Genomic DNA, 15,707 nt, shown 5'->3' with positions numbered 1-15,707 from the left:
TTCAGTCTCTGAGGGGCACTTAGCTTTGTGGTTACAGTATCTAAAAGTCACACATGTGGCAGGGGTGACTAGGTCTTCACCCTCAGTACAGGATTCACACTTGGAGTGGTCCGCAACCACGTGCAGGACAAACCCACCACCTCTTCCAGTCACGGAGCACTATCCCCAGGAAACCCAAGTTACCCACCCATCCGGTTAGGGTCAAGACGCTGGAAACAGTCTGAAAGCACTCAGCAGGACACACAGGATTTCCCTTTCAGCTATGAATACTGGCATGACCCAATATATACTGTTCACAGGACTCCTCCGGTTCTCTGCCACACTGTCAGTCCCATGCGTTCTTCACTCGTACGAGACATGTTCTCCCTGTGCGCTCTCTAATCACAGGGGACACTCTGACCACGAGGTACGCCAAAATACCTTTTTTATAGTCTGAACCCAGCGTTGCACGGAGCCCATCTGGCAAGACCTCGCCAGCCCACCTGTAAACAGTGTAATCGTCATATCTTAAAGGCACAGTACCCGTGAACAAAAACATGTTAGAACATGGCACAACCCAACATGACTGTCCGGTAAACTCCACTTTGACATCAACAGTAACAGAAGAAAAATTTGGGTGCAGATCTATGTTCATGTTCACTTTTACGGGCGCACCCCCTTACTGACTCCTCTTTTCTTTAGTGGCCAACCGGACTGTTGGTTTAGGTTATCCTAACGAAGACATTAATGGTAAAGGCCCCTGGACCCCTACATCAGTGCACATCCGAATTCTCCATCTAGCCTTAGTGTTAGTGTCTTATTTGAGATAAATTGTTCTTTATGTCCATTTAGGTTAATGTATAGATAAACAGCCTGCAGGTAATTGTGCTGTGATCAGCAGCAGCCCCCTCCTGACGCTGTGCATACATCCTGTCATTAGCATGCAGCCATCACTCATTAACGCAGGTGTTCAGCAGACAATTGTGAGGAAACGTTCCAGCTCCCGTCGGTCTAGACATTTGTTTATATCATTTTACAAGACGTGAGAACAAATACATTTACTCAGTTCTTAATTTTGTTGTTTTTAGCGTCTTTGTGATCAAGGTACGATGAGCCGAGGTGATCTGTGGTCCGCGGCGGGAGCTTTCATTTGTCTCGGCAGCTCACAGTGATTGAAGCTAATGCTGTGTATTTCTAGGCAAGCTGAACACCAGCAATCTCCAACCTGCAGGTCTCCAGCTGTTGCAAAACTACAACTCCCAGCATGCCCTGACGGCCTGCAGCCATGAAAGAATGCTGGGGCTTGTAGAATACCTCTCAACTTTCAACAATCGGAAAGAGGGACAACTCATGCGGCGTGTTTTGTGTGGTGCCTAAATTTTTTTTAAACATTACACCAAGGCTCTAACCCCGCAAAATCCCTGTCCATACACACCCTGTTCCTTTGGTGTCCCCACGCAGTATAATGCCCCCAGAGTGCCCCCATAAAGTATCATGCCCCAGTAATGCATATTCACACATTATCCTGCCTTCATATTGTGCCCACAGTTTTATGCCCTCATTCAGTCTCATGCCCCATAGGTCCTCCTCCACACAATATCATGCTCCAATAGTGCCCTCCACAGTCCCCACAAACGACATACAGCCGCAATAGTGTCTCTCCACACAGTATAATGCCCCATAGTGCCACCTACACAGTATAAAGCACACATTGTGCCTCCCACACACAGTATAATGCCCCATAATGCCACCTACACAGTATAAAGCACACATTGTGCCTCCCACACACAGTATAATGCTCCCATAGTGACTCCCACAAACAATATAAAGCACCCATAGTGCCTCCTACAAACAATATAATGCTCCCACAATGCCCCTTGCACAGTATAACGCCTTATAGTGCCCCACATAAAAAATAGTGCACCTATAGTGCCTCCCACACACACAGTATAATGCTCCCACAATGCCCCTTACACAGTATAACGCCTTATAGTGCACCACACAAAAAATAGTGCCCCTATAGTGCCTCCCACACACACACACACACACACACACACACACACACACAGTATAATGCCCCATAGTGCTACGTAAACACAGTATAATGCCCCATAGTGCCTCCCACACACAGTATAATGCTCCCACTCTGCCACTTACACAGTATAACACCCCATAGTGCCCTTCACACGGTATAGTGCCTCCCACACACAGTATAATGCCCCCATAGTGCCTCCCACACACAGAATAATGCCCCATAGTGCCCCTTACACAGTACAATGGCCCCAAAGTACCTCTCTCACACATTATAATGGGCTCATAGTGCCCCCACACAGAGTATACCTCGCCATTGTGCCTCCCACACACAAAATAATGCTCCCACAGAGCCCCCTACACAGTATAATGCCCCATAGTGCTCCCACACAGCTTAAGGCCTTATTCACACGAATGTGTTTAACGTCCGTGATACGCGTGTGAAAATCACACGCGTCTCACGGACCTATGTTAGTCAATGGGGCCGTTCAGACATTCCGTGATTTTCATGCAGCGGACATACGTCTGCTGCGTAAAACTCACGACATGTCCTATACTTGGCCGTTTTTCGCGCATCACGCACCCATTGAGGTCAATGGGTGTGTGAAAATCACGCGCAGCACACGGAAGCACTTCCGTGCGCCGCGCGTGATTTGTGCAACAGCAGTAAAAAGTTTGAATGAAAACAGAAAAGCACCACGTGCAAACATACAAACGGAGTGTCATAATGATGGCGGCTGCGCGAAAATCACGCAGCCACGCATCATACGCTGCTGACACACATACGGAGCTGTTATGTACCTTTTGTGCGCGCAAAACGCCGCATTTTTGTGCGTGCAAAACGCACACGCTCGTGTGAATCTGGCCTAAGTGTGAGATCTCACTGCCGGACCCGCAGTCCTCAGCTGATCGCCATTAGGGAAGGGATTGTCCACATGGGACGACCACTTCAAACTCCCTCATCCAAGAATGCTCTGGATTTATTTCCCCACCCTTTGTTCCTATCCCTAGGGGTAAGGCCACATGTATCAGCCACTGGGTTTTACCGCGAATGCGCACATTGTTTAAATGATTGTTAATGTCCGTGGCCTTGTCCTTATAGGTCTATCTAGATATCGATTTTAGGCTAATAGCTCTTACCTACACTGATACATTGTAACAAACGGCATCTGTATATCATGGATTTTTAGCTTCTAAATGTAATAAATATTTTTTCAATTCACTTACAGCAAGCAGAGATCTTGAAAATATTGCAGCATTAAAACACAACGTATATTAGACAGTTTCAGAACTTTTCATTATGCAATGATTACGTTTGGACGTTCCCCTTAATAATAAATCTGCAGGCGCTGATCCTGTAGCAGAATGATCGGTGTTAGAGCGGATGCGGATTACGTCACAGCGTCATCGTGACATAGCGCAGATCTCATTCAGCTCCATGTCACATCTGATGTAGAAGTTAATTTATCACAAACGACGAGTCTTGAATGATCTGAACAGATGATTCATTATTATTATTGTGTTTTAAGAACCCGGATTATCTATTAGAGGCTGCACCTGAGCACTCAGTCATGTCTGCCACCCAAATATACACCTGACATGGGTAATGAGTACTGTCACTTTAAATACACAAGACCTATGCAGCACCTGTCCAGGACTCGCACGATACCGGCTGTGTGTGAGAAGTGCGTAATCCGGTTATAAAAACAGATGATTTGGAAAAACACAGCATATATATATATATACATACCGTATATATAGCACAAAAGAAAATAGCGACAGCGCACTGCGCACACTATATACTTACAGTAGTGAGATGCTTAGTGTGCATTTTGATCAAATTGTGTGAGCCCACCTGCCACGACAAGGTGACCTCTATGAGGTGTATATATATATATATGAGACAACAAAGTTTGATCAGCACATTCCAACAAAATAAAAACAAAACCTGTATACAGGTGCAAGGACGCCTAAGACGGAAAACAATACGATATCCAAAAATGGCGACAGCACTCTGCGAACACTAATGCCAACTTTTTGGATATTGTATTGTTTGCAGTCTAAGGCCGGGTTTCCACGGGACGGATACGCTGCGTAAAAATCACTCACCGTATCCGACCTGAAACGCGCAGTACATTCCGTCCGAAAAATCACATCATTGTGGTGCAGTGTTTCGAACGGAATTCCCGCTACGGAAGAAAGCCGCTCATACTTACCCCCTCCCTCCCCTGACGTCCGCTCCGGCCTCCCTGGATGACGTTGCAGGCCATGTGATACTGCAGCCTGTGATTGGATGCAGCGGTCACATGGGATGAAAAGTCATCCCAGGAGGCCAGACTGCAGGAAAGAAGAGGGCGTTCTGGGAAGGATTTTTTTTATTTTTCCGGGAGTTGCGATTTTTTTCAGGGTAAACACTGCGATTACGCCACAAAAGTCGCAACACTTGGCTTTCTGTTGCGGGATTTGCATCCTCATTAAAATCAATGGGGAAAACCCGCAGCGGAAAATCAACAAAAACGCAGCGTAAATTGACATGGAATTAAATTCTGCACCGCGGGTCAATTTATGAACGTTTACGCTGCGCTTTTTTTCCGCAGCGTGGGCATGAGATTTTCGAAAGCTCATCCACTTTGCTGCTACTGTAAATGCTGCGGAGTTTTGGCACACAACATTCCATTGTGGAAATTCCACAGCGTTTGCGCTACGTGGGAGCCCGGCCCTAGGTGTCCGTGCTCCTGTATACGCGTTTTGTTGGAATGTGCTGATGAAACGTTGTTGTCTCTTATGTATTGTATATATGGGGTTGTGTCAGTATAGCAGAACTAGACATGGACCGCACATCCATTTCTTATACCTTGGTCTAGAGGAAAAAATTTATAAGCATGAACGTGAGGTTCTTTGTTAAAATTTTGATCAAATTGTATACAAGCCACTTCACGGCGTCCTCTTCAAAGTGGGTCCCTACTCTATCGGTTGCAGCACCGTATGGCGGCCACTGCTACTACAGCACCGCTCCAGCAGAGGGAGCAACCCAGAGGCCCAAAAGCACCCATGCTGCCAGGCCACGCCAAGTCTCTTTGGCTCTGAGGCACGTCCCCCACAAGTGCAGCACCACAGCAACAGACCCCACCCCACAGCACCACAACATGTGAATGGATGGAATAAGCTCACCTTACCATGCGCCCCTAGTGGCCACTGAAAGAAGGGCAGAAACACTTAAGGATCATGCACACAAACGTGTTTTTGCGGCCGCAATTCACCCGTAAATCTGTGAGTGAATTGAGGTCCCATTTATTTCTATGGGCCCATCCACACGACCGTGGTTTCCACAGTCCGTGCATTGCCCGGGAGCCTGGACATGTTAGGACATGTCTTATTACTGACGCATTTTGCGGTCCAGGCTCACTGAAATGAATGTACACGGCAATGTGCACGGCCTGTTGTGTGCAGGGGGTCTTAGTCTCAGCACCCTTCTGAACAGCACCCTTAAGCACCCTGTGAACCAGTTATTCTCAAAACTATCACAAATGGATGGTCAGAAGTGGAGAACCCCAATAATTCTGCTTTGACATCATCATTTATTGATCCTGGACATTATAGCTATACGGATAACTTGCCCCCTCTTGTCCGTCAGAGATACTCGATAAACAAGGAATCAATCACAGAGCTGAAAACTAAGTGTACAATAGACACAGGCAGCGGATGGAGCCCACAGGAACGCCTTATACTATGGGGGTGGGGGCACTAAAATACTGCATACAGCCCTAGAAATAGGGGAGACAGCGCTTAGACCCCCACCGATCAAAACTTCTGACATGTCAGAAGTTTTGTTTAGTTACCCTTTAAGGTATGTACAATAGTATAACAACTATAATACTGCCCCCTATATACAAGAATATAACTACTATAATGCTGCCCATATATACAAGAATATAACTACTATAATACTGCCCCTATATACAAGAATATAACTACTATAATACTGCCTCCTATATACAAGAATATAACTACTATAATACTGCCCCTATATACAAGAATATAACTACTATAATACTGCCCCTATATACAAGAATATAACTACTATAATACTGCTCCTATATACAAGAATATAACTGCTATAATACTGCCCCTATATACAAGAATATAACTACTATAATACTGCCCCTATATACAAGAATATAACTACTATAATACTGCTCCTATATACAAGAATATAACTACTATACTACTGCCCTCTATATACAAGAATATAACTCCTATAATACTGCCCCTATATACAAGAATATAACTACTATAATACTGCCCCTATATACAAGAATATAACTACTATAATACTGCCCCTATATACAAGAATATAACTACTATAATGCTGCCCATATATACAAGAATATAACTACTATAATACTGCTCCTATATACAAGAATATAACTACTATAATACTGCCTCCTATATACAAGAATATAACTACTATAATACTGCCCCTATATATAAGAATATAATTACTATAATACTGCCCCCTATATACAAGAATATAACTACTATAATACTGCCCCTATATACAATAATATAACTACTATAATACTGCCCCTATATACAAGAATATAACTACTATAATACTGCTCCTATATACAAGAATATAACTACTATAATACTGCTCCTATATACAAGAATATAACTACTATAATACTGTCCCCTATATACAAGAATATAACTACTATAATACTGCTCCTATATACAAGAATATAACTACTATAATACTGTCCCCTATATACAAGAATATAACTACTATAATACTGCCCCCTATATACAAGAATATAACTACTATAATACTGCTCCTATATACAAGAATATAACTACTATAATACTGCCCCTATATACAAGAATATAACTACTATAATACTGCCCCCTATATACAAGAATATAACTACTATAATACTGCCCCTATATACAAGAATATATCTACTATAATACTGCTCCTATATACAAGAATATAACTACTATAATACTGCCCCCTATATACAAGAATATAACTACTATAATACTGTCCCCTATATACAAGAATATAACTACTATAATACTGCCCCCTATATACAAGAATATAACTACTATAATACTGCCCCCTATATACAAGAATATAACTACTATAATACTGCCCCCTATATACAAGAATATAACTACTATAATACTGCCCCTATATACAAGAATATAACTACTATAATACTGCTCCTATATACAAGAATATAACTACTATAATACTGCCCCCTATATACAAGAATATAACTACTATAATACTGCCCCTATATACAAGAATATAACTACTATAATACTGCCCCCTATATACAAGAATATAACTACTATAATACTGCTCCTATATACAAGAATATAACTACTATAATACTGCTCCCTATATACAAGAATATAACTACTATAATACTGCCCCCTATATACAAGAATATAACTACTATAATACTGCCCCCTATATAGAAGAATATAACTACTATAATACTGCTCCTATATACAAGAATATAACTACTATAATACTGCCCCTATATACAAGAATATAACTACTATAATACTGCCCCCTATATACAAGAATATAACTACTATAATACTGCTCCTATATACAAGAATATAACTACTATAATACTGCTCCCTATATACAAGAATATAACTACTATAATACTGCCCCCTATATACAAGAATATAACTACTATAATACTGCCCCCTATATAGAAGAATATAACTACTATAATACTGCCCCCTATATACAAGAATATAACTACTATAATACTGCTCCTATATACAAGAATATAACTACTATAATACTGCCCCTATATACAAGAATATAACTACTATAATACTGCCCCTATATACAAGAATATAACTACTATAATACTGCCCCCTATATAGAAGAATATAACTACGATAATACTGCCCCTATATACAAGAATATAACTACTATAATACCGCCCCTATATACAAGAATATAACTACTATAATACTGCCTGTCACTGTCACTGCCACTGCCTGTGCTGTCACTTTCACTTTTCGTTGCGGGGTTCACCTGACAGAAACCTCAGATGGAACCCCAGAACGGAAGCGAACGGTGATGTGAACAGGCCCTAACACAAAAGTTTTGTATTTTTTTAAGCTGGTTCACAAAAAAAAATAATTCCAAATTCTACTGGACCAACTGCCTATTTAGAGAGCGGCAGCAGCTCCAGGAGCGACATCATAAGGGACACACTAGGCGGATATGCTGAGTAATACTCCACAGCTTATCCGCCCCGGTAGCCGCAGGGAATTCCGACAGCAAAACCGCACCAAATAGTGGTGCAGGTTTCGTGAGGCGTGTCCGCTGCGGGAATCCTGCAGGGAAAAAAAAGTTTAGACTTGCCCCGGCCATAGTCCTGGTGACGCATCTCTCTCTTCTGAACGTAGCCCCGCCTCCTGGGATGACGCTGTAGACCATGTGACCGCTGCATCAGTCACATGGGATGAAACGTCATGACAGGAGGCGGGGCTACGCTAAGAATAGAGGATCGCGTCACCAGGACTACGGCCGGGGCAAGTCTAAACTTTTTTATAAATGTAAAAAAGTACCTTTTTTTTTTTCCTCATTTGTGATTTTTGCGGCAGAACCGCAGCATTTCTGCAACAGAGGAGCGGCGATTCCACAGAATACATTGACACGCTGCGGCTTAAAAAGCCAAAAAGTCACACTGCAGGTCCATTATTTTTGCAGCGTGTGGATGAGATTTGTTCTAATCTCATCCCCTCTGCTGCGACTGTAATACGCTGCGGATTTTCCACAATAAAATGTGTTGCATAAAATCCGCAGTGTTCATGCCTAGTGTGTTCCTACCCTAAGGCCGGATTCACACGAGCGTGTGCTTTTTGCGTGCGCAAAAACGTGGCGTTTTGCGCATTCAAAAGGTCCATAACAGCTCCGTGTGTCAGGAGCGTATGATGCGCGGCTGCGTGACTTTCGCGCAGCCGCCATCATTATGACACTCTGTTTGTATGTTTGTAGCACGTGGTGCTTTTCTGTTTTCATTCATAGTTTATACGGCTGCGGAAGTGCTGGGCGTGATTTTCACCCACCCATTGACTTCAATGGGTGCGTGATGCGCGAACAATGCACAAATATCTAACATGTCGTGAGTTTTACGCAGCGGACACACGGACACACGCTGCGTGAAAATCACTGACAGTCTGCACGGCCCCATAGAGTAACATAGGACCGCGCGAGGCGCGTGAAAATCACGCGCGTTGCACGGACGTATTACACGTTCGTCTGAATAAGCCCTAACAATAAGGCCCAGTTCACAGAGTTTTTGGGCCTTGATATTGACTCGGACGCTGCGTCAGAATCAGCACCAAAAAACTTCCAAAACCGCCTCCCATTGATTTAATCTGAAATCAATGGGAGCCAGTCGCGGAAAAAAGAAAAAGCAGCACGTCCTTTCTTGCCGCGGTTCCGCCTCTGACCTCCCATCAAAATCAATGGGAGGCAGAAAATGCATTTTTAGCTGCGTTTTTTGTCTGCTGTCCTCAATCGCCGCGGGCAAAAAACGCAGCAAAAAATGCGGCAAGATAGTGTGGGCAAGTCAAAATCTGCCTCAAAATTCTGTAAGGAATTTTGAGGCAGATTTTTTTCTGCCTGCAAAATACTCTGTGTGAACAGGGCCATACATAAACAGCACTTTCAACACTTTACTCACCGTGTCAGAAGAGCTGCTCCCACTCCAGTCCTCTTCAGGCGATGTCTTCGGTCCAGATGTCCAGTCCTTCACCTCCAGGCTCCAGAACATGGCGGGGATCGTGTAACTCCTGCCGCCGCGCAAGTACTGGACTCCTCCCCCTCTCCTTACTCAGCTACGCTCTGGAGAAGAAGGAGGAGGAGGCGGAGGCGGAGTCGGAGGACGAGGAGGCGGAGTCGGAGGAGGAGGCGGAGGAGGAGGAGGACGACGAGGAGGCGGAGTCGGAGGCGGGCCAGCAGGTAAGTAAACTGTGCGCCGCTGCTGTCCTTCCCCGTAGATCGGACTTGTGTTGCGGGCGCACCGCCTCCCTCTCGGCGGCGCGCCTGGTCGTTCGTGCGTGGGCGTGCGCTTGCGGTCTTGCGCGCGCGGGTGCGCGCTTGCGGTCGTTCGCGCGCGCGCTTGCGGTCGTTCGCGCACGCAAGCGGTGTTTCGCGGCGGTGATGAGAGGGGGGCCCGCAGCTCACCGCGGTGTTTGACGAGAGGGGGGCCCACAGCTCACGACATTGCTTTGGTGAAAAGAACAGGCCCCATTGCAGGGGCCTGTTTTTTTCTACCAAAGGCAAGTCGCGGCAGTTGCCGGGCCACCCTTTCAATTAAGTTTGGCTGGGCCCCCTACACTAGTACCCCTAATACCCCCCTGATGGCGGCCCTGCTGGGAGATCCAACCGTTTTTTTTAGGATGGTATAAGGGTGTTGGTTTAAACGTGTCTTAAATTCAAGGGAGGTTTCTCCAACATACAGGAGGCAACAAGGACACTCCAGAATATATACAACATGGTCAGATATACAATTCAAATAAAACCTTATGTCATATGACCGTTTAGAGTGCGGATGAATCAATTTTGGTCCTTTTTGTATCAAAGAACAATTTATACAATTGAGGCCGGGATAACAACCGCTGTTGCTTTTAGTAAAATAGGTTTGTCTGTTTGTTCTGCCAGGACCTTTATCCGAATTCACCAGCCGGTCTTGTAAATTTGGTGATCTCCGATATGAAAATAAGGGATTGTTTTGAATTTCAGGAATATGCGGTAAACTTTGTCTCAGCGCGGGCCAGTATTTTAATATGATTTTATTAATGGACTCAATGTTGATTTTGTCATGTTTGGGGTAATCTAGGAACACACGTGCCCGCAGGGAGGATGTGCGGGTAACATATCCTTTGTGTACATGGATTTGTGTATAAAATATTCATATAATAATCTGAAATTTTTAACACTATGTATCTTTTTCAGATCATTTATACAAAATTCATCTCAAGTATTCACTGTGTCTATTTTGGATCCTCTGTTGCTTGAAAAAGGCTCCACATGTAGAGCCGAAACGTTGCACAAGGGCTAATAAAAAGCTATTTTTTTCCACTGTGACTTGGAGTGCTGCCTATTCTTGGACGACTACAGGAGACTTGGAGCTGTGATCAAGCTCCCAGGGCGCGCACCCACCCATAACCCTGACTGGTGCTGCTGGATGGTGGACTAGATAGATAGATAGATAGATAGATAGATAGATAGATAGATAGATAGATAGATAGATAGATAGATAGATAGATAGATAGATAGATAGATAGATAGATAGACAGACAGACAGACAGACAGACAGACAGACAGACAGACAGACAGACAGACAGACAGACAGACAGACAGACAGACAGATAGATAGATAGATAGATAGATAGATAGATAGATAGATAGATAGATAGATAGATAGATAGATAGATAGATAGATAGATAGATAGATAGATAGATAGATGAGATAGATAGACAGACAGACAGATAGATAGATAGATAGATAGATAGATAGATAGATAGATAGATAGATAGATAGATAGATAGATAGATAGATAGATAGATAGATAGATAGATAGATAGATAGATAGATAGATATGAGATAGATAGACAGATAGATAGATAGATAGATAGATAGATAGATAGATAGATAGATAGATAGATAGATAGATAGATAGATAGATAGATAGATAGATAGATAGATATGAGATAGATAGACAGACAGACAGACAGACAGACAGACAGATAGATAGATAGATAGATAGATAGATAGATAGATAGATAGATAGATAGATAGATAGATAGATAGATAGATAGATAGATAGATAGATATGAGATAGATAGACAGATAGATAGATAGATAGATAGATAGATAGATAGATAGATAGATAGATAGATAGATAGATAGATAGATAGATAGATAGATAGATAGATAGATAGATAGATATGAGATAGATAGACAGACAGACAGACAGACAGACAGACAGATAGATAGATAGATAGATAGATAGATAGATAGATAGATAGATAGATAGATAGATAGATAGATAGATAGATAGATAGATAGATAGATAGATGATATGTGGGGTTAGTGACTGCCTCCATTGTTGATCTTGCACTCCTCCCATTCTGCCCTGGGTGATTTTAGTTAGTTTAATGCTGGTTCCTACCATCCCCAGGTATATATGTAGGGTTAGTCCCAGTTCTGGGTGTATGTGCAGCGTAGGTTCCCACCTGATAGAGGTCGCCTTGTCGTGGCAGGTGGGCTCACACAATTTGCACAAAATATGCGCTAAGAACCTCCCTATTGTAAGTAGATTCAGCAGTAATGCATATTTATTTATATTTAGTGGCTTAGGTGACATTGGTGTTCGCAGTGTGCGGTCACCGTTTTTTTGGTGTGATATTTTTAGTTAATGTGAAATTTTTGATTTTGGGTAGAATTTCTTATATTGGAATTTGAAGAAAAATGTAACTTTTAGTAAATTTTGAATTTGTTGTATTCGGTAAATTTTGAACTAGAAATACATGACACGCACAAACTTTCTTAAGAGATAGCAGCAAACATTAGGAAGCAAAAGGGGGTTGTTCTACTTTTTATGGTGTAGAGCGGAGGTCTCGGGAGAGTCTTCTGCGAGTCCACCGCTCCCGTCACTTGATTTTATTCTCATAGTTTGTGCCCCATCCTTATCCAGCTGAGATGCCATCAGTACCTGGCTGCTCTGCCTTCATTTTCTCCCTGTCAGCCACAGGCAAAAGCTGCGGGGCCCTTGGGTAGTCCTGACGCGCTTGATTAACCTTCTCTTTCTGACAGGTTTCCTCCTTACGTAGATCTCCCTCCAGGACTGCCTGAGACCCTGACAACCTCCTGCCACCTCAGTGCAGCACTACATGGACTCACACCGTGTCCTAGAACCTAATGGCATTATGTAAAACTCAACACCTACAACAAAATACAGAATAAAGACTTCCCTTGGAAATGCAAAGCGCAGAATTTCTGGTGCAATGTATCAGCGGCCATTCTGCTCTATAGTATCCCTGCCCTGATATTGCTGGACAGCTACCAAACATGTTTAGGGATAGCATTTGCCAAAATTCTTCATGAAAACATTTGGTCGTCCAGAAGTTGAGCCCACATTACCACAACTCGCATGGGGGGAAAAAGCTGCACAACAATAGAAAATTTTGGGGAAATTTTCAAAATTGTTGCAAATCGCTCAAAATGTTTTCTTTCCTAGAGAAACATTGGGGTTGCGCTAAAGTCTCAATAACGGTGATTTGTTGCCACCCAATGTCCGCATAAAATCTTATTCTTATGGAGGCTAAAGGATACTTTCTCGGAGTTACCCTTTAAATTCAGCATAGCACAGTAGAAGTCATTATAGACCAGTTAGAAATATGTCCACCTCTTTTAATCGTCCCGTTGCATCTAAGATTAAAAATGAAGCAATTTTGCAAAAGGTCTTCATTAAAAATGTCACACCGTTTTGTTCTTACAGCTCCAATGCAGACCTATGTGTCTCCATGGTAACAGACAACAAAGAAATCTTGTGTAGTCAAATACTGCAGTCATACTCTACTTTCTTCCTCCCTTTACTTTATGCTGACGTACACTCGGTAAGTCACCAAGACAGATAAAAGAGAGTATGACTGCAGCATCAGACTACACAAGGTTTGTTTGCTGTCTGTTACCATGGAGCTGCATAGGAGCTGCAGACACATAACGGTAGGAGATTTTTTTAACTAAGACTTTTAGCAAAATTGCTTCATTTTTTGTTTTGGATCCATTGGGATAGTACAAAATTGTGGACATAGCCTTTAAATATTTTATATAAAACATTCAAAATGGCCGTATTCAGCCCCGATATCCTAAGAGTCTTTTTGATTAATTTATGCCAATAGTATGAAATATTTTATTGGCATGAAAATAGTTAACGTTACTAATTTTTTTAATGAAGTTGGGCCCAGAAGTTCCTATCCAGATATGACTACCGCCACATTTAGGCACAATTAACACATATGGGGCCACTACCGTGTAAACATGGGATTGGTATTGAATGAGAACCATTCACCGGTTTTCCATTTTTCGACACAACTATATAACAGACAGACTGAAGGGTTGGTAGAGCCTGAAGGGAACTTGCCAGCATAAGCCACTTATTTTTAGATACCCTTTAAGCACCCCAAGTAAATGCCTCGAGAATTAGACTCCTATCTTGAAACTCCTTGGTTGCAATGCAAAATTTGGACCAGGAGACCCAACCTCCACATGCCATCTACATAACTGGTGTCCTCTTATGTGGCAGAGGCGTTTTTGGGCCAACTAGATTCTTTGCACCACTCAGACCACAACAATACCAATAGAGTGGGTGCAACACCTATGCCAAATGACTATCCCCTTCCACAGCTCCTCTAACCCCGACATCCCTCCTGGCAGCTGAGCAGTGCCAACAGGGTAAAGCATATCACTTTCCGTCTCCCTGACTCTTATTGAAGCTGTTATGAGACAAGATTTGCCAAGTAAGTAGGTAAAAGATGTACTCCGCTTGGGTTGTTGTCAGTGGCCGAAGAGGATGTGGGCTAGCAGAGGGGCACCACATATGCTCACCATTGCCATATAGAATATGTTGTATTGTGGTCCACTCGAATGATGGTTTGGGGGCATCAACAAGATTGGTTAGGACAGTGTCGGACTGGGGTGCCTCCGGGTCACCAGAGGAAATATTTTTAAGGGCCTACCACCAAAGAACATCCTAAAAGTGTTCCTAGCAGTAAGCCATGGGCTCCAAATCAACTTCAGTTGTCTTCTGCTTGACCTTTGGGGCCCATCACTGTTCTAGAACCTGGGCTTCCCAGAAGATGTCCTGGTACTCTGTTAGGAGAGTCCGACCCCGGATTAGGATGAGATTCTCATTACATAGTATTACCGATCTGGTGGTCCGGACCTGGTACCTAGGGCATTCCCAGTCCATTCCCAAGAATTGGTTCGGGCAACATTCATGGTAGAAAACATCTTATCCATGGTCTACTGACTTCTGTAATGGACTGTGATTGCCGGTTATTCACTTGCTCTGGTAAAAGAATATTATGTGATTACCTGCTGGCTGTTTCTTTCCCTCTCTACCCTCCAGTGCTGAAATCTTTGAAGGAGCTTGTCTGTGCCAAGTTAGGTAGAAAACAATGAGAAATAATAACTCCAGCACCATGGAAGCAAGTCCTGAACCCCCTACTGAGGCCGCCACTAAAACCCATCTACCCGCTGCTGATCTGCCATCTGCAAATCACTGTGGAGTGTGATTATTTTATTCTCTTACAGTACGGAGCAGCTCAAAGCTTGACACAAATATCTCTTCCGAGACAGAGAAAACCAGGCTTGTTATGTTGGCATGATATACAGACGACGGAGGATAAAGTACTGGGCATTAAAAACATTGGATAAATCTACTTTTGGAATTTTCCCCTGTGGGCAACTCCTTACCCCATGACCTACTAGGCCATAAAGAGTTAAAGGGGGTTTTCTCATAATCTTTATTAATCAGCTATTCACAGGAAAGGTGATAAATATCTGATCAGTGAGACCCCCACCAATCATAAGAATGGGTTTACCTGGCCGTTCCTGGGAGCCCCATAGGAATGGAGCGGTAGTGCG

At 43.1% G+C, this 15,707-nt stretch overlaps 1 long non-coding RNA gene across 1 annotated transcript; it reads left to right on the top strand.

Annotated features, from left to right (window-relative positions):
- Nucleotides 1-13,619: 13,619 nt before the first annotated feature.
- Nucleotides 13,620-15,502, top strand: LOC142750834 (uncharacterized). Its single transcript, XR_012882610.1, has 2 exons — nt 13,620-13,784; nt 15,190-15,502. It is a non-coding gene; the product is annotated as an uncharacterized LOC142750834 (long non-coding RNA).
- Nucleotides 15,503-15,707: the final 205 nt, after the last annotated feature.

Source organism: Rhinoderma darwinii, chromosome 3 (assembly GCF_050947455.1).
Source record: "Rhinoderma darwinii isolate aRhiDar2 chromosome 3, aRhiDar2.hap1, whole genome shotgun sequence".
In the NCBI taxonomy this organism is placed as follows: domain Eukaryota; kingdom Metazoa; phylum Chordata; class Amphibia; order Anura; family Rhinodermatidae; genus Rhinoderma; species Rhinoderma darwinii.
This window is presented reverse-complemented; position numbering and strand designations above follow the sequence as displayed.